Raw genomic sequence first — 24,194 nt, forward strand, 5'->3', positions numbered from 1 at the left:
CTTCTGCAACCTGCCAGATACAGGCCTTGTGTTCCTCTGGTTTAGTGCTGTCTATTCAGATCCTGTGACATGTATTTGTTCATATTTTGACCTTGACTTATTTTACTGACTATTCTTTTGTCTTCTGATCTTGTACTTTTCCTGCCCTCTTAATCTGACCCGGCTACCTGACCAATCCTGCCAGCTTGCACCACCGTACAGCAGCTTATTCTGTGGCTCCAGCCCAGGGGCCCCTGTTTAAGTTCAGATCTCTGTACAGGTGTTAAAGAAAGAAAGCCAGGGTTAAACCCTGGGGTCTGGAGAGCGGAGTGGCTTGGGCTAAGCCTGTCCATGGTAGCCATTTTAGAGCTGTCAGGCAACCATTGACAGAGTCTCATTACACTACTGTCTCTCTCCCACCTGCCCTACACACATGCTTCCATGAATTCTGATATGAGGTCAGGCATGGCTGACATTAATCTGTATGGATATCATTTATCTACCAGATAGAATAACCAGTAATGGTAGCTCATACAATGTCCGTAGGAGACTCGGGCATCTTCTTACTGTTCTGTCTATACAATTTTAATTTATTTTTTGTTGTACATTAATTTTCTAGTTCGAATTAGGAAGGGCAGGATGAACCAGGCTGTAGCTCCTTGAATGATAAAATGAAAAATGTAAAGGGGAATTTCACGATAGACATTTATTATTTATCTATAGAATCGGAGATAAATGATTGATTACTGGATGTCCCACCGCTGGGACCACTACTGATCTCCGGAGCAGAGGACCCCCGGCCTTTGTTCTTGAGCTTCTTTGTGTGAGCTGTGATCATCCATGCTCACTACCACTGCTTTCATGAACATAATGGAGTACAGTGATCCTCTGGACTGGAGGCTTGAAAACCTTTTTTCAGTGGTTTTTGGAGATCCCAGTGCTCTCCTCCTTCCCCACCCTCCAATTTTCCCTTGAGAACGCCATTAAAACTGATCTGTAGTTTTTAGATAGTGATACACTGTTTTATGTCTAGTTTAGAGGGGTGGGTGCATGGTATGAATGTGTTTTCTTTAGTGTTGTTAAGGGTTTTTTGGTACCACAGAAACAGCACCACCCCTAACTATGGTTTTGTCAGGTATTGCAACGAAGTAAATGGAACTTAAGTGCAAAACCACGCCAACCCATAGTAAGGGCTGGCACTTTTCCTGAAGAAAAAAATATTCTTTTCTTGTATTTTTAATCCTGGTGGGCCTCTTTAAATCTTTGTGTAAGTCAAAGCCCCCTCATGCCCTGCACCGGACATTTCTTTTACAATTAGAAATGATTACTCTCGGGAAGCAATGTTGCATCTCTACCTCCTGGGATATCTGTAGAAGTAGCCAGCTGTCAGGCGGGAATATACATGATTTTCATTGACCTTTACAATAAAATGTTAGCTTTTATATAATCTTATGTAGTAAATATTGAATCTTCATATCTGTAAAAAAAAAGGACAAAGTACAAAGATGTTTCCATGGACAAATGTGTCCAATATAAAATAATTACACGGTGGGATCCATGAAATTCATACAAAATGCCACAAGAGACGACACATGAATACACTCAGCTCATACGCCGGATATGTGTAATTGTGGTTTAATTAAACACCAAGAAAACATGTAAATCACTAATGTATCGTGAAAAATCTAAATGGAGCAGAGCCGGCGCTCCTGCTGCCGATCCATCGCACATTGCCCCCTTCTTCTGTGCTAATAATTTAGCTGCTGCACACCGCTGAGGTGGACGCTGAGCCTGGATTGCATTTCTCACATTTGCTGAGTCTCTTCCTTCCAGAGTTTATAATCAGATTTTGAGGTACACAGAGATAAAATGGTGTGTACATGCAACTGACTGTGAGTCACACCGGCCTGCCCTGATTTATAGGCTGTGTATAGTGCTACGTGTAAAGAAACAGAATGGCAAAGAATTGTCTAAGGCCACTTTCACAGAAAAACCAGTACCAGAGATATCAGTGTCCGTGTGAGTAATACTTGTGGCATACGTGTGGCAACATCGCGGAGCCTGAGAAGCAGCGGTACAGTAAGCGCCGTTCCTCAGTGCTGGATGCTGAAGTCAACTCTCATCATTCTCCCCTGCTCTGCCGGCGATCAGGGGAGAATGATGAGAGTTGTATTCAACTGATAACAGCAACAGCAGGCGTCGGCTGATGGAACTATTACTCTCATCACCGTACACCTCTTGCCACTAATACCAGTGAGAGGAGGCAGCAGCTGATGGGCGTATTCATCATACGTCGCCTGCATTATAAATAAATAAAAAATTTGGCATGGGTTCCCCTCTATTTTATATAGCCAGCCAGGCAAAACTGACAGCTGGGGGCTGCAACACTCTGCTGTCAACTTCAGCAAGGCTGGTTATCAAGAGTAGAGGTGTCCCCACACAACAACGCGTGGAGTGCCCCCCATTTTTGACAACCAGCCAAGCTAAAGCTGACAGTTGGGGCCTGGTATTCTCAGACTGCTAAGGGGCCATGGATATTGACCCCCCCCAAGCTTAAAAATAGCTTCTTGCAGCTGACCAGAAAAATCTCATCTATTAGTTTGTGGAAACTACTTTTCAGAAATGTACTTACCAAAATACAAATTTAAAAAGACCATTCTTTTTTGGTTCTGTCTTAGACAAAGAAGAATCTCCTATTTTTTAAGTATAACTTTTATGCAAAGCTTAGTATTATCCATGAAGTCTAAAAATGGGTTGTCACACTGAGCCAGCACTATAGACATAGCATCTGCTTCTTGGCCCACGATAGCAGGGGAACTCAGGACGTTGGGCAGGTCAGAAGTGCAAATATATGCAAATCCCCACTTAGACCCTCTTGCAGTCCTGCCTACTCTGACCACCACTTTTCCCCTCAGGGCTCTTTTGCAGAGTGGGACAACCACTCTCTCGCTTCACTTCTCGGGGCTTTCTTGCCCTGCCGGCTGCTGCCGACTCTGTCAATCCCTCCTGCTCTTCACCTCCGGGCTCTCTTGAAGCCCATTCTGCAACGCCAGGTGCTGTCAGAGTGGGTAGCATTGCAGTAATGTCCGGTAGTAATTAGTGTGTAGGGGAAGCATTCAAAAGTTTGCAATTGGGCCCTGCCTCTTCTATTTTTACCTCATCCTTTTTGGAAACCTGAAATGCAAAACTGTTTGTTGTGCAATCATTCATGGCTCGTATATTCCTACTGATCTAGGAAGATTTGCTATGGAAGGATAAATCATGAACCCAACGTCTTATTGGTTATCATGCAGTTTATGCACTTCATGATCCCCTGCTCATATGTAGTGATATGGCACATGAATGACAGGGGCATCCAGATCTTGGGCTCCTGATCAGGCTAATCTGGCCTGTCCTTGCATTTACAAGTCCTATGTAATGCTATATTAAGTGTCACATTTAGACTATGTGCACACGTTGCGGATTCTACTGCGCTTCCGCAGCGGTTTTTGCCCTGCGGAAACGCAGCAGTTCCGCTGACCATGTACAGTACAATGAAACCCTATGAGGTTTCAAAAACGCTGTGCTGACAGTGCGGATTTTTCCGCGCGGTTTTGCTGCGGTTTATAAACCGCAGCATGTCAATTGTTTGTGTGGATTCCGCAGCGGTTTCATACCTTTACCATAGTAGAGGTGTGAAACCGCAGGGCAAAACCGCAGACCAAACCGCAGGAAAACCGCAGGTCACTTTACCTGCGGTTTTACCTGCGGATCCGCGCGGAAAAACCTGCAGCGGAATCCGCAACGTGTGCACATAGCCTAAGTCTGTGGCTACATGCCAACTTTCACCATGACACATACGTCGCACAGTCAAAGATCACATGTGATGCTGTATCACACCATAACAAAAGTGCGTTGCAACCATAAAAATCTACCAGAGTTTTTGTGATTTTCTTGTCTTGGTTGTAACAACTTTTGTCTTGTAACATGATGACATATGCTTTCATTGTGGTGTGATGTAACATCTCCATAGCGCGTCACGGTTATAATCCCAGTGTGGCCCCTGCCTTATATACACAGATTATTGATATGAGTCTTTTCAAACATTAATATTTCTGGTGTTAAATACTAAAACATTGGTGAAAATGAATGAAATATCCACAGATAGCACGGTGCCATATATGAGATAGCACGGAATTGTAAGTTGTATGTGGCTGTATCATTGAATATGTAGACAAATCCAGTTTCGGACTGATGTGTCAAAAGCCCACCAATAACACTGACTCTGGGGGCCCACTGTTCATCCTCATGCAAATATTATGTTACCCTCATTCACAAATTTACTTCTGCTTCTAAATAATAAAATTCTGGGTCGTTGGTTAAATAAATGATGAGGCCTTGTCTGTACGTAGTGAAACAAGTGAATTGTGTCAACTACTGCTCATATAGGTGAAGTGGGCGGCCCACCAGGGGATTCACCTGTTTCCCCGTGCACCAGTCCGAGCCTGGACAAATCCCTCATAGAACTTGAGACTGATGTAATAGTAGTATATGTATCCATCGTATGGTATAAGAAATGTTGACTGTCCCTAATGTGTGGAGTACGAAAATATCCAAAAAGGCCAAACAAAAAAAACTGCACTTGTTGTCTTTTGGTCCTTCTTCCTAGCAGAGGTCAATTCCAGCCATTGGAATAGAAGGCACCATCTCTAGGTCACATCTGTTCATTGGAGCTGCTGTTTCCATGTTTAGAGACGGACACAAAAACAAAAAAAAAACTGAAAAGGCGTCTGGAGGTGTCATGTCTCTAATCGAGAGGTAGACACAGGAGCCTTTGTCTGTTCAATCAATCTCGTCTTCAATACTTTCACAGAGACGAGCAGCCATTATTTATAGAAAGGACTGTCACTTGCGGATCAATTCTGGTTGTTCATTTACCAATGTTAATTAACCACCTCACCGAGCTTAGGTATCACTCACATCTGCTACGTTCCGGCTACAACCTCATCTGGCTGTGGCCCCCGACGCTCCTAGCAGTACCGGGGGCACAGGAGACGTCTTGTTAAATAGTAAAAGCTGTGGCATGTGAGGGGCATTTCTTCTCTAAAATATCGAAAACTATCAGCAGGAAAAAGTCTTTTAAATGTTCTACGCTATGTGGTAGATATTAGCTGCAGAGCGCACTGGATTACAGGATAAATGTGGTAGATGTTCTTCGCTCCGACATTTTCCTTTTGGTTTTGGAATGTGGGGTTGAGCCATTTTTTAACAGTCGTTTTAGTGGATAAGCCAGACGATATGGTGTACTGTAAGGAGAGGAGCAGATTACTGTTACACCTGTCATTTCTGGGATAGTTCCTGTATTAATCATGCACAAAGTAATTTTAGCGCTTGTCCACCTCTGAAGACTTTTTTTTTTTTTTTTTCTTAAGTTCATTTATTTTAGCAGCTTGGTTCCACTAATATTTTGCACTGTTTTTGTTTCACTGCACATTCAACTTTTAAACTGGTCTGTGGTCATAAGTCAGCTGAGAGGAGCTCAGAAAAAAGCATGGAAAAAGTCAGATAAAGGTTTAATCTGAACAAGCTCACTGATGGATTCACAGTTAACTCATTCTACAGCCAGTGGAACACAGAAGTTAGAAATACGGTGCAACATTTTTTAGTGATACCCAATTGCCAAAAAATGATTTTTATCCTCGAATACGTGTATTTAATTTTAAAAATATGTCCCCAAATATGGACAACCCTTTTAAGGTTTCATAAAGATAATGTGTTATGCTAATTGATTTTATGATGCACGTAGAAATCGATGAGCTCATCCTACTATACCTTCATGGGTGAGTGGTTAAATATTTCTTTAATATCTATAGTAAATATATATATAAAAAAATCTCATAATGGATTTAATGGGTATTCCTCACTTGCTTCTGAGAGAAGGTACACAGCCTCACAGATGTGAAATAAGAGCATACAGCGAGCCTGCCTATAAGGCCGGGGGTCAGACTTGCGAGAAACTCGGACGAGTGTTGCATCTCAATACCTGGCACTGCCGGCACTCGGGACCAGAGTGTGCGGCTGCACAGAAATACATGCAGCTGAACGCTCCGATCCGAGTGCCGGAATTAATGTGCGAGACTCGTCCGAGTTTCTCGCAAGTCTGACCCTACTGAGCCCTTTGATTTTTTTTTTTTTTAGCTGCTAGACACAAATTTGAAAAATCCAACATGCCGTAATAGACAGAGGAATTGAAAAAAAAGAAAGAAATAATTATAATTGCCAGATGAGTTACTTTGCAGAGATGAAATTGCATACATGTTGTGTAAGGAGGAATCGTGAGGTTTTCCAAGTGTCTGATTATTCCTAGTCTCTAAATTCTTATCTTTAAATAAATGAAATGAGCTAATTAGCCTATTTGCCTAACATTTCTCGTCTTGCTCACCCACTCGCATGCATTCTTGTTATTTTTCAAAAGCCCAACAATTACTGTGTCTACATTAATTCCGTGGTGAGATTTTTTTCTATTTACGTATTAATTGGCAGAGAGTATTCCCGCTGAACAGTACAACATATTACAGTTGAATAAACATTTTAAGTGAATACACTTTATATGTAAGCTATTATTGGCAGATTATTCTATAGTGTTGTACCGCTGGCAATATTCATTCATTGAGACAATATCTTAATAACTGTTATCTACCATGATAAGACGGTATTTAACTATTTCATATTAATAAAGTATCATGCTGTATCTTTCATACATTGTATACCCAGGTTGCTCAAGGCCAACTCTATCTACATAATGTAGTGCTTTAATAATTTACTAATAAAATCAGAAAATAAGTCCGAAATGCTAAACGCAGCACTCTCTTATGAGGAATGAGAGTGTTAAAGTCTATCACTTAAAGAGGACCTGTCACTTGCTAAACAAGTGAGTTAAACACCTTGTAAAAACCCTTGAGCATCCCTGATCCTGAGTCTATTTTCCATTTTGCTCTGTGACACTCCATTGAAGAGATATTCACATTTGTTTCGCTTGGAGCGCATTATGTGAAATCTCTGCTTTGCAATCCAATCTGGCATTTTTTCTTAGGGGTGTGCACTTTCTCAAATTATGAAGTTCACCAGCCCTCATAGATTGGCTGTGAAGATCCTCAGCACAGAAAGTAAGAGTTCCTGCTTGGCTTGAGATGCAGGCAAAGCAAACAAAGGTAACCAGTCAATTGGATATAAAACTTCACCAATGTATTAGTACGGCTTAAATAGTTCAAGGTACATTAAAAATATTGCATCAAGGCAAAAACTACATGTTTCAGACAGAACTGTCCTTAGTCATGACCTTTCCAGCAAATAGGTGAAGTTTTAAATCCAGATGGATATGGTGGCTCAGTGGTTAGCACTGCAGCTTTGCAGCGCTGGGGTCCTGGGTTTAAATCCCACCAAGGACAACATCTGCAAGGAGTTTGTATGTTCTCCCCGTGTTTCGGTGGGTTTCCTCCTGGTTCTCCGGTTTCCTCCCACACTCCAAAGACATACTGTTAGGGAATTGGGAATTTAGATTGTGAGCCCCATTGGGGACAGTGCAAATAATGCCTGTAAAGCGCTGTGGAATTAATAGCACTATATAAATGAGTAACATAAAATAAATAAATACCTTATTTTGCTTGGTGTGCACTTTCACTCTTCACTAGACTTCTCTAGACTGAAGAAACCCCTAGATGGACTGCAAAGCAGAGATTTCACATAGTGCGTTGCAGAAACAAGTAAATTATTATTATTTATTTATAAAGCACCATTGGTTCCATGGTGCAGTACATGAGAAGTGGTTACATACGAATCACAGATATCACTTGTAGTAAACAAACTAACAATCACAGACTGATATAGAGGGGAGAGAGGACCCTGCCCTTTCGGGCTTACATGCTTCAGGATGGTGGGGAAGGAGACCATAGGTTGGGGGGTTGCAGCAGCTCCAGTGATGGTGAGGCGGTAGCTCCAGTAGTGGTGGGGAGGCAGCGGGGATCATTGAAGGCTGTAGGCAATCCTGAAGAGGTGAGTGTTCAGGTCCCGCCTTAAGGATCCGAGTGTGGATGATAGCCAGACCTGTTGGGGCAGAGAATTCCAGAGGATGGGGGCTATTCGGGAGAACTCCCAGAGGCGGTTGGGTGAGGAGCGAATAAATGTGGAGGAGAGAAGGAGGTCTTGGAAGGACCGGAGATTACGTAAGGGAAGGTATCGGGAGATTAGTTCAGAGATGTATGGAGGAGACAGGCTGTAGATGGCCTTGTAGGTCAGTATTAGTAATTTGAATTGGATACGCTGTGGGAATGGGAGCCAGTGAAGAGATTTGCAGAGGGGAGAAGCGGAGGAGTAGCGAGGAGAGAGATGAATTAGTCGGGTGGCAGAGTTGAGGATGGACTGGAGGGGTGCAAGGGTGTTAGCAGGTAGGCCACAGAAAAGGATGTTGCAGTAGTCAAGGCAGGAGATGATGAGGGCATGCACAAGTAGTTTAGTAGATTGAGGGTTGAGGAAGGGACAGATTCTGGAAATATTTTTGAGCTGGAGGCGACAGGAGGTGGAGAGAGCTTGGATGTGCGGTATGAAGGACAGGGCAGAGTCAAGGGTTACTCCGAGGCAGCGGACCTCCGTTACGGGGGAAAGTGTGATGTCGTCAATTGTTATAGAAAAGTCGGGTAAGGAAGATCTGTGGGATGGGGGAAAGATGATTAGTTCAGATTTGTCCACATTGAGTTTGAGGAAGTGAGACGAGAAATAGGAGGATATGGCTGATAGACACTCTGGGATTCTGGAGAGCAGAGAGGTGACGTCTGGGCCAGAGAGGTAGATCTGAGTATCATCGGCATAAAGGTGGTACTGGAATCCATGGGACTTTATGAGTTGCCCCAGGCCAAGTGAATAGATTGAGAAGAGTAGGGGTCCTAGAACAGAGCCTTGGGGGACTCCAACAGAGAGAGTGGGATGAGGAGGTAGTGTGGGAGTGGGAGACGCTGAATGTGCAGTTGGAAAGGTATGAGGAGATCCAGGATAGGGCGAGGTCTTTGATGCCAAAGGAGGAGTGGATCTGTAGTAGGAGGCAGTGGTCAGCTGTGTCGAAAGCAGAGGACAGGTCTAGAAGGAGGAGTATAGAATATTGTACGTTAGCTTTGGCTGTAAGTAGGTCGTTGGTAATTTTGGTCAGGGCTGTCTCAGTGGAATGATGGGGGTGGAAGCCAGATTGTAGATTGTCAAATAGCAAGTTAGATGAGAGGTGGGAGAAAAGTTCAGTGTGGACATGCTGCTCCAGGAGTTTAGAAGCGAATGGGAGCAGCGATATTGGGCGATAGCTGGACGTGGCTGTGGGATCGAGGGTTGGCTTTTTATGGATAGGCGTGTTTGTGGCATGTTTGAAAGCAGAAGGGAAGGTACCAGAAGTTAGTGACAGGTTGAAGAGGTGGGTTAGGGATGTGATAAGAGTGGTGGTGATGTTGGGGAGGAGGTGGGATGGGATCAGGTCAAGTGCACAAGTGGTGAGGTGTGATTTGGAGAGATGAGCAAGCTCCCCTTCAGTGATGTTAGGTAAGGAGGTTATGGGGTTTGGGCATTGGTCTGGTATGCAAAGGGGTTGTGGTGGTTGAGTAATAAAGACTTGCCGTGTTTGGTCTATCTTGTTTTTGAAGTTTGCGGCAAAGTCCTCGGCAGAGATTAGGGAAGTCGGAGGGGGCAGTGGTGGGCGGGGGAGGGAGTTAAAAGTATTGAACAACTGTTTGGGGTTGTGGGATAAGGAAGATACAAAGGATGTAAAGTAAATGTGAATATCTACGCAATGAAGTGACGCAGTGCAAAATGGAAAATAGTGGAACAATCAGTGGAGCTCAGGGATTTTTACAAGGTATTAAGCTCTATTTTTTGAGCAAGTGACATGTTTTCTTTAAATCATCCTTAAAGGAAAACCTTATTCTTTAAATTTTACTCTGGCACCTGGGTCAGTTTTAGGCCATATTCACATGTCAACTTTTCCTGAAAGAACAGGAGATTGACTCTAAGGCCACATTCACATGTTCAGTATTTGGTCAGCATTTTACCTCAGTATTTGTAAGCCAAAACCAGGAGTGGGTGATATGTCTCTATTATACTTTTCCTGATTGTTCCACTCCTGGTTTTGGCTTACAAATATGATGTAAAATACTGACCAGATACTAAACGTATGAATCTAGACTTAGAGTCAATATCCTGTCGTTTCGGGAAAAGTTTTCAGCAAGCTCCATATTATCAGACAAAGTATTACAATGAAAAACTGAAGTCTGAACTGAGAAAGTAAATTAATGTGTATGCACAATGTAAGTGCATATTAACACATGACCATTAACCAAGTTTTTCATTCATTTCATTGTGCATTCAGTGCATATATGGGTGTGACCACCCTCTTTCTGAGCTGGGAAAGCCATCAGTCTGGCCTATTCTTTTACTAGTGGGACACTCCCTCGATCCTTGTTCACATTCACGTCACTTGGCAAGTGAAAAGATTTTAAATACTAGAGTAGGACTGTCCCACAAGGGTTGCCGTGACGTGGCGGGATGGCTTGTACATTATTTTGATCAAAATTATGTTTACTAAATACCCTTACTATTATTATTACCTTTATGCATTATTTGCAGTTTATTTTTTACTTTTTATTTCAGGATATTTGTGTTTTTTGCTTTTTGTTTTCCAAAGTATTACAATGACAGGAAACAACTGTATACACAGCTGATAACATGCTAATCACAATACGGTGGTGATGTCACACCTGACCCCGGTTTCCCTTCCCTTACAATGACCTTTGCACAGGCTCCTTAGATGCCTCAATGCAAAAGATGGTGTCATAGTCTGACCATTATGGCCATGTACATGTGTTGTTTCCTGAAACAGTAGTTAAAGTCTAAAAGAGCCCTGTGGCCAGTAGGTCATTTGGTGATGACACCTTCCCTTCACATTTTTAATTTTCTACCTAAATAGGTGATTCTAAATCTAAATTCTAATCTGATTAATTGCTTAATATTAGAATAGAGTGAATCAATGCGTATCAAAATGAATTCATTAAAAATTTCATAAAAGTCTTGAAAATTGTGGAATTTTAATTTTTGAGAATTTGATTTGCACAAATCTAGTAAAGTAGTTCTATACTGGAGTCTTTTGAGGACTGACAAGGGGTTAAAATAAATAATATATATTATACTCACTTGTCCTAGAACCCCGCCTGACTTATGCTGTTTCTGATCCTGCTTCCCAGATTCTCTGCACAAGTTTTGAGTTCTTCCAAGGACAAGTTCTGATGCTGAGTATGTGCATAGCTCCCAAGCGTCCCGATTCCCGCGGGACAGTCCCGTTTTTGACACCCCCTCCCGCGTCCCGCCTGGGACGGTATTCTTCCCGCATTGCACTGAGACGCCACGCCATGCCCCCCATCCACCAACGCCATGCTCGCTATCCCAGATAGACGCACCACAGCCTGCAATGATGTGGCTGGGCTGTGTGTGTTCTGTCTGTGCGCAGAGGACCTGTGAGAGGGGAGGAGTCAGGGGTCACATGATCAGGGCCCTCCGTGTCTATGTGGCTGGGCTGTGTGTGTTCTGTGCACACAGGACCTGTGAGAGGGGGGGAGACAGGGGTCACATGATCAGGGGCTGTGTCTGCCTCCATGTCTGTCTGCACTCTGCAGGAGTCTGGTCAGCTGTGCTGGTTGTCATGCTGGATGAGGTAAAGTTTCTGTATGGGGTCAGGAGAGGTTTACAGTGTGGATGTAGCAGAGCCGTGTGTGTACAAGGTGTACGGAGCAGAGCCACGTGTGTATGAGGTGTACGGAGCAGAGCTGTGTGTGTATACGTGGTGTACGGACCAGAGCCACCTGTGTACGAGGTGTATGGAGCAGAGCCATGCGTGTACGAGGTGTACGGAGCGGAGCCGCATGTGTACGAGGTGTACGGAGCGGAGCCCCGTGTGTATGAGGTGTACATAGCGGAGCTGCGCGTGTACAAGGTGTACGGAGCTATGTGTGTGCAAGATGTGGGGAGCGGCGCCGCATGTGTACGAGGTGTAAGGAGCGGAGACGCATGTGTACGAGGTGTACGGAGCGGAGACGCATGTGTACGGAGCAGAGCCGCATGTGTACGAGGTGTACAGAATGGAGCCGCATGTGTACGAGGTGTACAGAGCGGAACAGCGTGTGTATGGGGCGTACGGAGCGGAGCCGCGTGTGTACGGGGTGTACAGAGCAGAGTCGCGTGTGTATGGAGCTGAGCCGCACGTGTAAGAGGTGTACGGAGCGGAGCCACGCGTGTACGTGGTCTACGGAGCGGAGTCGTGTGTGTACTCGGTGTACGGAGCGGAGGCGCATGTGTACTTGGTGTACGGAGCGGAGCCGTGTGTGTATGGGGTATGCGAAGCCATGTGCGTGCGGAGTGGAGCCATATGTGTACTGGATGTATGGACTGGAGCCAAGTGTGTACGAGACATACAAAGTGGGCGTTTCCCACGGACACAGGAGTACACGGTGGAGCCCCAAGGAGCACTTTAAAACTCGCCCATGACGTTCCACCAGAAGTGATGTGCTGGAAGCTGACCGGAAATTAGGTAATTTCATGAGGAGATTGTGACAGAACCAGGAATGCTTCAGATCCATCACCGTTTCCTCCTCTGACAGCGCGGACAGCAGGATCACCTTGGAATCAGGGATGCCGGCCATGTTAGCGGATCATGATATGTCCTGCACCGAGAGGCTCATGTGGGCACTTTAATGGGAGTTGGGCTGCTATAGTATCTTTATAGAATCTTTCTTTCTTTCTCTCTCTCTGTTTCTTTATTTCTCTGTTCTTTCTTTCTCTCTGTTTCTTTCTCATTCTCTGTTCTGTCTTTCCCTCTCTTTCTTTCTCTCTCTGTTCTTTCTTTCTCTCTCTAATCTTTCTTTTTTTCTTTCTCTCTCTGTTCTTTCTTTCCCCTCTTTCTTTCTTTCTTTCTTTCTTTCTATCTTTCCTCTCTTTCTTTCTTTCTTTCTTTCTCTCTGTACTTTCTTTCTTTACTTCTTTCTTTCTCTCCCTCTGTTCTTTCTCAGTCTCTCTCTGTGTTCTTTCTTTCCCCTCTTTCTTTCTCTCTCTTCTTTCTTTCCTCTATTTCTTTCTTTCTCTCTGTTCTTTCATTTTTTTCTCTCTCTTTCTTTCTCTCTTTCGTTCTCTCTCTGTTCTTTCTTCCCCTCTTTCTTTCTCTCTATCTATCGCTCTGTTCTTTCTTTCCCCCTCTTTCTTTCTTTCTCTCTCTGTTCTTTCTTTCTTTCTTTTTTCTCTTTCTTTCTCTTTCTCTCTCTATTCTTTCTTTCTTTCCCCTCTTTCTTTCTTTCGCTCTCCCTGTTCTTTTTTTCTGTCCCCTCTTTCTTTCTCTGTTCTTTCTTTCCCCTCTATCTTTCTCTCTATCTGTTCTCTCTCTCTTTTCTTTCTTTTTTCTTTCTTTTTTCTTTCCCCTCTTTCTTTCTCTCTGTTCTTTCTTTCTCTCTCTCTGTTCTTTTTTTTTCTCTCTCTCTGTTCTTTTTTTTCTGTCCCCGCTTTTTTTCTCTCTGTGTTCTTTCTTTCTCTCTCTTTTTTCTGTTCTTTCTTTATTTCTCCTCTTTATTTTTCTCTGTTCTTTCTTTCTTTCTCCTTTCTTTCTCTCTGTTCTTTCTTTCTCTCTCTGTTCTTTCTTTCTCTCTGTTCTTTCTTTTGCTCTCTGTTCTTTCTTTCCCCTCTTTCTTTCTCTCTGTTCTTTCTTCTTTCTCTCTGTTCTTCTCTCTGTTCTTTCTCTTTGTTCTTTCTTTCTCTCTCTCTCTCCTTTCTTTCTTTCTCTCTCTATTTTCTTTTCTCTCTCTCTCTGTTTTCTTTCTTTCTTTTCCTTAGTACCAGTCAGTGTGCCCACAGTACCAGCTGCTGTGCCCATAATGCCAGCCACTATGCCCCTAATAGCAGTCAGTGTGATCAGCAGTGCTAAATGGGTGCGAAAGGGCGTGGACATGAATGTGACTAGTCGTGAAATGGGTGTGGTTGGGGGCATAGGCTAAAATTTGCGACGGCACGCCACAACCTTTGCCCCTCTTTCCCTTCTTCAAAAGTTGGGAGGTATGGTATTTGGTCAGTATTTTATATCAGTATTTGTAAGCCAAATAGAAACACGTCACCACTTCTGAATTTTTCACCCACTTCTGGTTTTGGCTTATAAATACTAAGGTAAAAAACTCATCAAATACTGAAAGTGTGAACTTCACCTAACACTGAGGCCTACTTGGTTATGTGGATGACACACATAATTGAAATGAGTGGTGTGCATTCCCTTATGTGATCACGTGGGCCATAATGCCGGAAGGACCAATGTCATGCAAAATAGTAACAGACAATCGTAGCAGTGGAGGCAGCATAAGGGGTCAGGAGGGGGCCTAGGAAAGTTGAGCATAAGGTTATTTCATATTTTTGGATGATCATGACTGCTGCAGTCAAACAGTAGCCGCAGTGGTGACCAACACATTACTGCTATGGCTAAAGATTGGCTGCAGTGGTCATGCAAGGAGATTTGTGAGGGACCCAGGTTGCAGTACAGTGGAGCAGCAAGAGATTGGTGGGTGAGCATTTTTTATTTTTATAACACTTTAGGCTGCTTTTACAATAAAAAAAGTGGACAATCCTTTGAAGACGGGGATATACGTGACTTAGACCATTACACCATTATTGTTCAAAAAAGAGAAAAAAACGTCACTATTCATATCTTACATGACGTGAAAGGCTAACTGCAAACACCTCGCGATTATTTGGGAATTTTCAGTTGCTTCACCAAATGCAAGATTTTCGTAAAACTTCAAAGAGAGGAAAGGGGCCACTCTCTGTCCCAAAAAACTGCCTTTTATCGCACAATGATTTGGGGCCCTTGAAGCTCCATTGTGTGTGAAACAGCCGTCGTCCATCTCTTGTACCTGCATTCCCCTGCATCCATTTTTTAACGATTCTGCAATAAAAGAAGTTTTTATGGGACAAGGTGCCGCCTTTCCTCTCTTTGAAGTATTAAACCATTATTACCTGGCCAAAGATATTAATATAGCGACCTCCATCGGTTTACGGTTTCCAGATGTTTTCTCCTAATTCATTATTTGTGATGCTTCGGAAAATCACAAAATTTGGCACAAATGTACTCCAGATCTCCACCAGAGTGATTTTATATATACCAGTTATTTTGTCTCAATTTTCACAACAAATTATGCAAAATGTGTAACTTTTTTTTTGCACTGAAGAGTTTCAAAAAAAGTTTTAAGACAAAAATAAAGACAATTTGTGACTTTGTGCAACTTTAATGTATCAGGTGGGCCAATTTGAATAATTTGTTGAAAAAAGGGTAACAAAAACCACAAGACAAAATAGAAAAGTGATTTACAAAAATTCCCACCAATGATTAAATAGGACTATAGTCTCTGTGTAGCCCTCGGCGAAATCTCATAACCTGAATATTTGGTTTCTTAATAGCAGGATTTATTTTCTTTAAATTAGTAAAACATTTAAAAAGTGATATAATTTGGGCATGTCTATAATCATCCTGGCCTGCATAATGCAATTAGGATCCGCAGTTGTGGACCTTGGCGGCCCAATCGGAGGGCTTTCACCTCCTTTTCTTCCTTAACCCAACTCCTGACTTTTAAGCCAATAAAAGGCTTGGATTTCACTAAGCTATACTTGGCTCTTAGGGCCCCGTCACACATAGCGACTCACCAGCGATCCCGACAACGATATCAATGTGTCAGGATCGCTGGTGAGTCTCTACATGATCGCTAGTGAGCTGTCAAACAGACAGCTTCACCAGCGATCAGCACAGCGACGCCGAGCGCGCGGCGTCGCTGTGTACTTTAGTTACCAGCGCGCTGATGCAGGGAGCTGGTAACTAAGGTACACATCGGCTTTCTAAGGGGCGTGCGTCACTTAGAAACCTGATGTGTACCTTGGTTACCAGCTCCCTGCATCAGCGCGCTGGTAAATAAGGTACACATCGGGTTTCTAGGCACATCGCGCCCCCTTTGAAACCCGATGTGTACCTTAGTTACCAGCTCCTGCTCGCTGGTCGCTGGTCTGTCACACGCAGAGATGCGTGCTGACCAGTGGGAGACCAGCGAACCCAAAAATGTCCAGGGCTTTCCATCAATGATCAGCGATACCGGCAGGGGGGCCAGTCGCTGATCGCTGTCACACACAGCGATCTCCCTGGTGAGATCGCTGTTGCGTCACAAAACTAGTGACTCAGCAGCGATCTCGCTAGCGAGATCGCTATCTGTGACGGGGCCCTTAGGAACGTGAATCATGTTTTTCAACTATTTTACTTTTGGTTGCTCAGTCTTCTGGCAAATTGCTAAGAATTCTTCTCATTGAGGAATCTGTCAGCTTGACTGCTGCCGGGAGTATCCATCCTTTTTGGAGCTTGTGTATAATAATACCAAAGACTTGCTCTTCTCGTACCAGTCTACAGTCGAGAGAGATTACAGCCAAAATGATCATACACGTCTATTTCCAAATCCACTGTACAAAGTTCTACAAACAAAGCCCAGATCTAAAGCAAATTGATAGCGGAGCTCGGCTGCGAGGCGTCCTAAGATCTTCTCCCAGGAATTATTAGCGACAAATTCATGCTTCTGTATACTTCATGGCTCGTTACATTGTGTAGACTAATATCCTATTTTTAGTTTGAAGCTTTCAAAGAAGCCTTATCTTGCTCACATTGCTATCCAGCATTTACCTCTTGACAGGTTTGCATTATGTGCAATGTATATATGTTCTAGTCTTATCCTCTTGGAAACCACAACTGGATATTGCAGTGCAATGTGATCTATTTTATTTGCTTTCCCCTTAGGATACATTTATTATTCTGCAATACATCTCTTTCTACTTACATGAGATCATTTTAGAGAGGAAAGGACATTTTACAAAAACTGTTCTGCTAGAGCAGCTTTATCTGCAGAAAATCATAGGAGACTAGTGCAACTTAGTGTGTGTGTATGTGTGTATATATATAGATTCATATTGGCACTAAATGCAATTTTCTAGTCGTTGTTGTGTTTGTCACGTTGAGACAACCCCTTAAAAAACTGTATTACAAACTTTTAAAGAACAAATAAAATTCCCAATATATAAATATATCACATTTTCTTTTAGTTTCCTTTTTTTTGTTTCATTTAAAATTGAGAAATATTATAAAGAAATCTTTCTGTCTCCGGAGCTCAGCCATGTCTTCACTGTCCTGTGTGTGGTTGTGAGACAACTGGCTGCAGCAGAATTCTGCCTTTTGTGTTCTATCTGACTTAGAACAAAAGATCTTGAATTCCCTCCCTTTTGGTTAAGAGAGCAGAGCTTCAACCAGCCACCAGTCAAAGATTGAGCCAATCGTCAGTAGATTAACTTCTGTATTCGTCGCAAGAGTTCTACATCACTGTGTCACGGGTGTGTCAGATGCTACAGAGAGGCGCTCTGCATCTGCCTGCAGAAGGTCTCTGCATTTGGCATTGCAGACACCATCTTAATCCTTCTGACTTTGGGACCCAGTGGCAACCTCCCTCCAGCTCTAATTGACACCCCTGGACCTGGGTGTTTATAGACTCCCAGTCTGCTTCAGCGAGTTGCCGGTGATATTCACATTTTTCCCTTGCGAAGGCTTGGAGCTGTAGCAGTCGGCTTACTTCCTCTGTGGTGCTGTTGGAGGATATTTGGTGTTACCTCTCTGTGTCTGCTCCAGCTAATTTGTTTCCCCCTTGTTTGTCTCCCTTCTTTTCTTTAGTGTATAGTGGGGACTGACCAGTGCTCATCCCCCCTTTACCTATAAGGGCCTAGCTCTAGGGATATACAGGGCTTAGGTTCTTGCTCTGTGATTTGTGTGGAACCAATATAGGGACGGTAGGGGAGGCAGGGTGCTATCAAATCTGCATAGGGGGTCTTCACTCTCCCTTTCCTTAGCATTTGGGCTTGATTCTTCTCTTCCCCTCGTGTTGCACTTAGTCTTCCCATACTGTGCGTGACACACTGTTTCAAGATCATGAAGAAAATGCTGCAAACACACAAGAAACTTGTATTTAATATTTAATTTGAAAGTTCATTTTCAGGCAAGCAGAAGTTGTGTGGGGGCATTTAAATATTTAGATTTTAAGAAAGTTTCTACTTTTTTGTCTCCTCTTTCCACCGCGCTTTCAGTTACACTATGTTAACATGTGGTCTGTGGATCTGGTGTATTGCCGCAAGGTCTGCAGCTAAAGATAGTGTGATATTGGGCAGCATTAAAAACCCATTCCATGTTCAATAGCTATGTAATACTCCAGCTGTCATCCGTAGGTTATATATGTAGTGTTTCTGGAGGCCGTTATGCTGATAGCTTGAAGACATTAAATTGATATCAAGCAGCAGAAGTCTTTTTCTCTTGACTGAAGCTGGGGTATAATCAAAAGGATCAAATAGAGAGGTTCAGAGGGATCAAATAGAGATGTTAGTAGGAAAAACGGAAGAGACAGCTAATATGTGGTGGGTCACATTTAGGCCTTCAGCCGGTGGTACTAGTCTCCTAGTATGAACATCCAACGAAAGATTACAACAGAATGACTGTCCATACATTAGTAACCTTCCCACCTCCTCTTCCTCCGACGCAAAGAAAACAACATCAAACCAATTTTTCAAAAAGAAAACACCACTTTATTATCAGGTAATGAATGACAAAATCACCAACTCTTTAACACCCACATTTGGAGGGTTATGGTCGCAGCTCATCATGTTAATCATCCAGTAAAACATTGTGGGGATATGTCACCGGACTCCCGGCACATGTTACCCATCCTTGTTTTCTTCCGCCAACACTGCGACTTTAATTTCTTCAAAGCAACAATTTTCAAACTAAAATAACAAAATTAATAAACAAAAAGGGTGGGAAGGGTGGGCCGCTCTCGACACCTTGTCAAAGAGGGCGGGATCAAACAGCGCTCACCATTAAATACCCCTATCAAGGGGAGGATCCATCTCCATGGCAACCCCGCTTTCCTCCAATGGCACATAACCACCGTTAAGATCCCAGCTGAAATTTAATCCATTCCTTTGCGCCCTCCGGGGAAGAGGAAGGTAGTAGAAAAATTAACCCTAACAACAACTTGAGGGCCAGTCAGGAGTACCCGACAAATAAAGCCGGGCCCTATCAAAACAAAGTTGCCCATGCTACATAAATAAATAAGCTATGGCATCCTTTTTTGTAGGATTCCTCTACGTAAATCATGCAATAAACTACTGTTCTACAATACTACAATAGTATACTGAGGTATATCATCCTGGTAAATGCAAAAGGACAGGACATGCTTTTGGCATCCATGGCATCCATCAAGTGAATGGGATATTATGGATTCTTACGGTACGTGTCATAAGCACAGTGGTTCTTGAACTTACTTCCTAAATTGAACGTATTCCTTAAGGATTTTAGTATAGTTTTACCCCTAAAACAAAAATATTGCACAGGTGGGAATGAATAATAGAACAACGAAGCAACACCAGGACTATCCTATTATGCCCTATAGTGTTATCCTATTATAATAAAGCTGCCTGGTGTTATTAAGATATACTGTATATCCATCCCATGAGGGAAATCATTTCTTGTATTGTTTGTTTTTTGGCCTAATTTTTTAATGCATATCCAATAAAATTTAGTTTGTAAGGTTTTTATGATCTAGTGTTTTGAATGACCTTGCGACCCCTATAATAATAGGTTTTTGATTGCCTCATGTGACAGCAGCAAGATGAAGGGATAGAGATCCTGATTCCAACAATATGTCACTTACTGGGCTGCTTGCAGGAGTTTTGATATAATCACTGTTTCATCTGCTGCAGGTCTAGCAGTTCTCTTACTGCTGAGCTCTGTATAACCCCGCCCCCACCACTGATTGGCAGCTTTAACTGTACACTGTGCATAGGCAGAAAGCTATGTGTGTGTGTGTGAGTGTGTGGTTGGACTATTTGGCACCATTGTCAGTATGGTGATGTCGATAAAACACAGATTTTATAAAAACTGCAGCAAGCAGCCTAGTAAGTGACACATCACTAAAATCAGGATGTCTCTACATAATGCTGTTCTCAGATTAGTTGGCAAAAACCTAGTGACAATTGCCTTTACAAGTGTTTCATCCTTTCAGTAAGGGTCCCAGTCGCCCCTCATAGAACTTGCCACCACTCCAGCAGCTTCTCCAGACAAAGTTATGAATTGTGTTATTGTGGTGCCACAGCTTGATCGCTTCATGAAACCTCAGATTAGAGAATAAAAGTTCCACATCTTTATATTGTCATTTATACGACTCCGCTGGATGTACTGTACATGTTTAATTTGTTGGCGTTATTGCTTTGCTCTTCTCATTTGAGAAGCAATATAAATACCAGCAGAATGTATTAACGCTTTCTCCGGCGACAGGGAGAAGCAATATTTCTTTTACTATTTTGTTTCTTTATGATGTGAAGAGTGGTGCAGCTACAAATTTCTGTGGAAGCTTTTGAGAGAGGCTGTCACTACCTATTATGATCTACTGGTTGTGCGCCACTGTCGGCTTCCTCTGTGAGACAGTGACATTGTGTGACAGACATACAGCCTCGCCATAGGCTCCCTGATCGCTGTGCTCTGCTGGAAATGCCCGACCTGACAAACACTGCTCTGCACCTGAGACTACAAAACTAATGATCTTTTACTTATGTTTTCTCGTCAGAGACTGAAAACTATTGTCTTATTCTCAGGTTACTTATGATTTCGGAATATTGTTTCTATGTATAGTCTGTACTGAGGGGTGTTTTTCTTATATAATAATATATTATTTTTATATTGTATTTAATTAAATTAATATATAGTATTTCACAGTGTAATATACAGTATAATATACAGTGTCGGGAACATGAGCAAAAAACATTCAATCATAATTGACTTAGTGCCTACTATGGCTTAGGTTGGCCTCTGACTGTCTATGATCAGTGCCCAGTCTAGTAGACTCGCGTAACTCGGGTCACATCATGCGAGTTTTACTCACATTTTGTGATGCATTATGTTTAGGGATGAGCAGACCAGTGAAAGTTCGGGTTCTGGTACCCTACCCAATCTCTATTCCAAAGTTCAGTTCTAGTACCCTACCCAATCTCTATTCCAAAGTTCAGGTTCTGGTACCCTATCCAATCTCTATTGCAAAGTTCGGTTTTGGCACCCTACCCAATCTCTGTTCCAAAGTTCAGGTTCTGGTACCCTACCCAAACTCTATTACAAAGTTTGGTTCTGGTACCCTACCCAGTCTCTATTCCAAAGTTCGGGTTCTGGTACTCTACCCAATCTCTATTCCAAAGTTTGGTTCTGGTACCCTACCCAATCTCTATTCCAAAGTTTGTTTCTGGCACCCTACCCAAACGCTATTCCAAAGTTTAGTTCTGGTACCCTACCCAGTCTCTATTCCAAAGTTCAGGTTTTGGTACCCTACCCAAACTCAATTCCAAAGTTTGGTTTTGGTACCCTACCCAGTCTCTATTGCAAAGTTCAGGTTCTGGTACCCTACCCAATCTCTATTCCAAAGTTCAGGTATTGGTACCCTACCCAAACTCAATTCCAAAGTTTGGTTTTGGTACCCTACCCAATCTCTATTCCAAAGTTTGGTTCTGGTACCCTACCCAATCTCTATTCCAAAGTTCAGGTTCTGGTACCCTACCCAGTCTCTATTCCAAAGTTCGGGTTCTGGTACCCTACCCAGTCTCTATTCCAAAGTTCAGGTTTTGGTACCCTACCCAATCTCTATTCCAAAGTTTGGTTCTGGTACCCTACCCAATCTCTATTCCAAATTTCATGTTCTGGTACCCTACCCAGTCTCTATTCCAAAGTTCAAGTTTTGGTACCCTACCCAAACTCAATTCCAAAGTTTGATTTTGGTACCCTACCCAGTCTCTATTCCAAAGTTCGGGTTCTGGTACCCTACCCAGTCTCTATTCCAAAGTTCAGGTTTTGGTACCCTACCCAAACTCAATTCCAAAGTTTGGTTTTGGTACCCTACCCAATCTCTATTACAAAGTTTGGTTCTGGTACCCTACCCAATCTCTATTCCGAAGTTCAGGTTCTGGTACCCTACCCAGTCTCTGTTCCAAAGTTTGGTTCTGGTACCCTACCCAGTCTCTATTCCAAAGTTCGGGTTCTGGTACCCTACCAAATCTCTATTCCGAAGTTCAGGTTCTGGTACCCTACCCAATCTCTATTCTAAAGTTTGTTTCTGGTATCTTACCCAGTCTCTATTCCAAAGTTCAGTTCTGGTACCATAACTTTACCAAACTTGAACCAGAACTCTATCCCCATTTAAAATAATGACGACCCGAACTCTTGAGCTGGAAAATTCTCCCTCTGTGCCATGGATTTTCCCCCGGAACTCTGAACATTACAGTGGACTTCCGGAAGAAGTCAGTGTTTGGCGTATGACACTAGACACTAACTGTCTGGTACACACCCCAAACTTTTAAGTTTGAGTTGCTCATCTGTAATTATGTTTCTTTTCCATCTCTATAGAAGTCGATGTTAGTTTTGTGTGGTTGTTGGGACATAATTGGTGTGGCACCGGCTTCCAGGAGAAAATAAGACCGTTTTCTCCTGTTATATGCACTTTATGTAAGATGGCCAGGCAGAATTGTAATGCTTCAGATTAACCCTATATCTGCAGGAAAGGTGACAGGTACCCTATAATGCAAACAGTAGTAATTGAATGGAAAGAGTCAGGGGAAGCTAAAGGATCACCTCACTTTTCAGTATGCCTAAACCAAGTATGACTTGTAAAATCAGTTGTTCCTTGGCTTTTTTGCAATTTATCAAACTAGAAAAAAATTAAATAAATTACAAAGTTTCACATTCAGGAACTCCTCCTTAAAGGGGTTGTCCTGTCCAAATTGATAAATCTGCAGTCACTCTGTGTGACTGCAAACTTCTGAATCACCCCAGTGCACGCACTGTATGCTGCAGGGATTTGGCAATTTCTGAGCCAGGACTGGAGGGTATTTATGAGTTATATATATATTCCTGGACAGAATCTTTCCAGTGTATGGAAGCGAATCCACCCCCTTTTGTCAGCCACAGTCACTGGATGGCCGCTCCATTTGATGGGGCATGGCCTAGCTCAATGCAAGTGTATGGAGCGAGGTTGTGCTCACTGGACCGTCTTTGGCCGGGAGTTTGGATAACTCATACATACCCTCTGGTCAGAAACCAATTAATCCATAGTGCGTGTGCTGGGGGGATTCCTAAGCTTGCAGTCACACAGACGTATATAGTGACTGTAGACGTATCGATTTGGACCGGACAACCCCTTTATCATAGCTATCAGACATTAGTGTGTCCATGTATAACCCAAGAAATGAGTTCTTGATTCATAGAATCATAGAATCGTAGAGTTGGCAGGGACCTCCTGGGTCGTCTGGTCCAACCCCCTGCTCAAAGCAGGATTCGCTAAATTATCCCAGTCAGATGCCTGTCCAGCCTCTGTTTGAAGACTTCCATTGAAGGAGAACTCACCACTTCTCGTGGCAGCTTGTTCCACTCATTGATCACTCTGTCAAAAAGTTTTTTCTAATATCTAATCTGTGTCTCTTCCCATTCAGTTTCATCCCATTGCTTCTAGTCATTCCTTGTGCAAGTGAGAATAAAGTTGATCCTTCTACAATGTGACAGCCCTTTAGATATTTGTAGACAGCTATTAAGTCTCCTCTCAGTCTTCTCTTTTGCAAACTAAACAATCCCAAATCCTGCAACCTTTCCTCATAAGACAGGGTTTGCAGACCGGTCACCATTCTGGTTGCTCTTTTCTGAACTTGCTCCAGTTTGTTGATGTCTTTTTTAAAATGTGGTGCCCAAAACTGGACACAATATTCCAGATGAGGTCTGACCAAAGAGAGTAGAGGGAAATAATGACTTCACGTGATCTAGACTGTATGCTTCTGTTAATACATCCTAGAATTGCATTTGCCTTTTTTGCAGCTGCATCACACTGTTGACTCATATTCAGTCTGTGATCTATTAGTATACCCAAGTCTTTTTCACATGTGCTGTTGCTTAGCCCTATTCCTCCCATTCTGTATATGCTTTTTATGTATATTCATCTGCTTATGAACAAATAACATGAATCACTTTTAAAGAAGCCAACATAATAGCCAACATACTATTGTATTACTTTGTAGCTATGATAAGTTAAGTT

At 42.8% G+C, this 24,194-nt stretch overlaps 1 protein-coding gene and 1 long non-coding RNA gene across 11 annotated transcripts in view; one reads left to right on the forward strand and one right to left on the reverse strand.

The window, feature by feature from the left end:
- The window catches only part of LOC141092071 (uncharacterized), a 140,304-nt gene extending 128,986 nt beyond the window's left edge, over positions 1-11,318 (reverse strand). The window contains exons 1-2 of the long non-coding RNA XR_012232677.1: positions 11,179-11,318; positions 7,613-7,681 (exon numbers count right to left, since the gene is read on the reverse strand). This is a non-coding gene — a long non-coding RNA (uncharacterized lncRNA). The remainder of the gene's footprint in view (positions 1-7,612; positions 7,682-11,178) is intronic.
- Positions 1-24,194, forward strand: part of TENM3 (teneurin transmembrane protein 3) — a 1,679,324-nt gene that overhangs the window by 1,069,358 nt on the left and 585,772 nt on the right. The gene's annotated exons all lie outside the window — the stretch shown is intronic.

Source organism: Dendrobates tinctorius, unplaced genomic scaffold, assembly GCF_039654945.1.
Source record: "Dendrobates tinctorius isolate UK_male_01 unplaced genomic scaffold, ASM3965494v1 ptg000008l, whole genome shotgun sequence".
NCBI classification, from domain to species: Eukaryota; Metazoa; Chordata; class Amphibia; order Anura; family Dendrobatidae; genus Dendrobates; species Dendrobates tinctorius.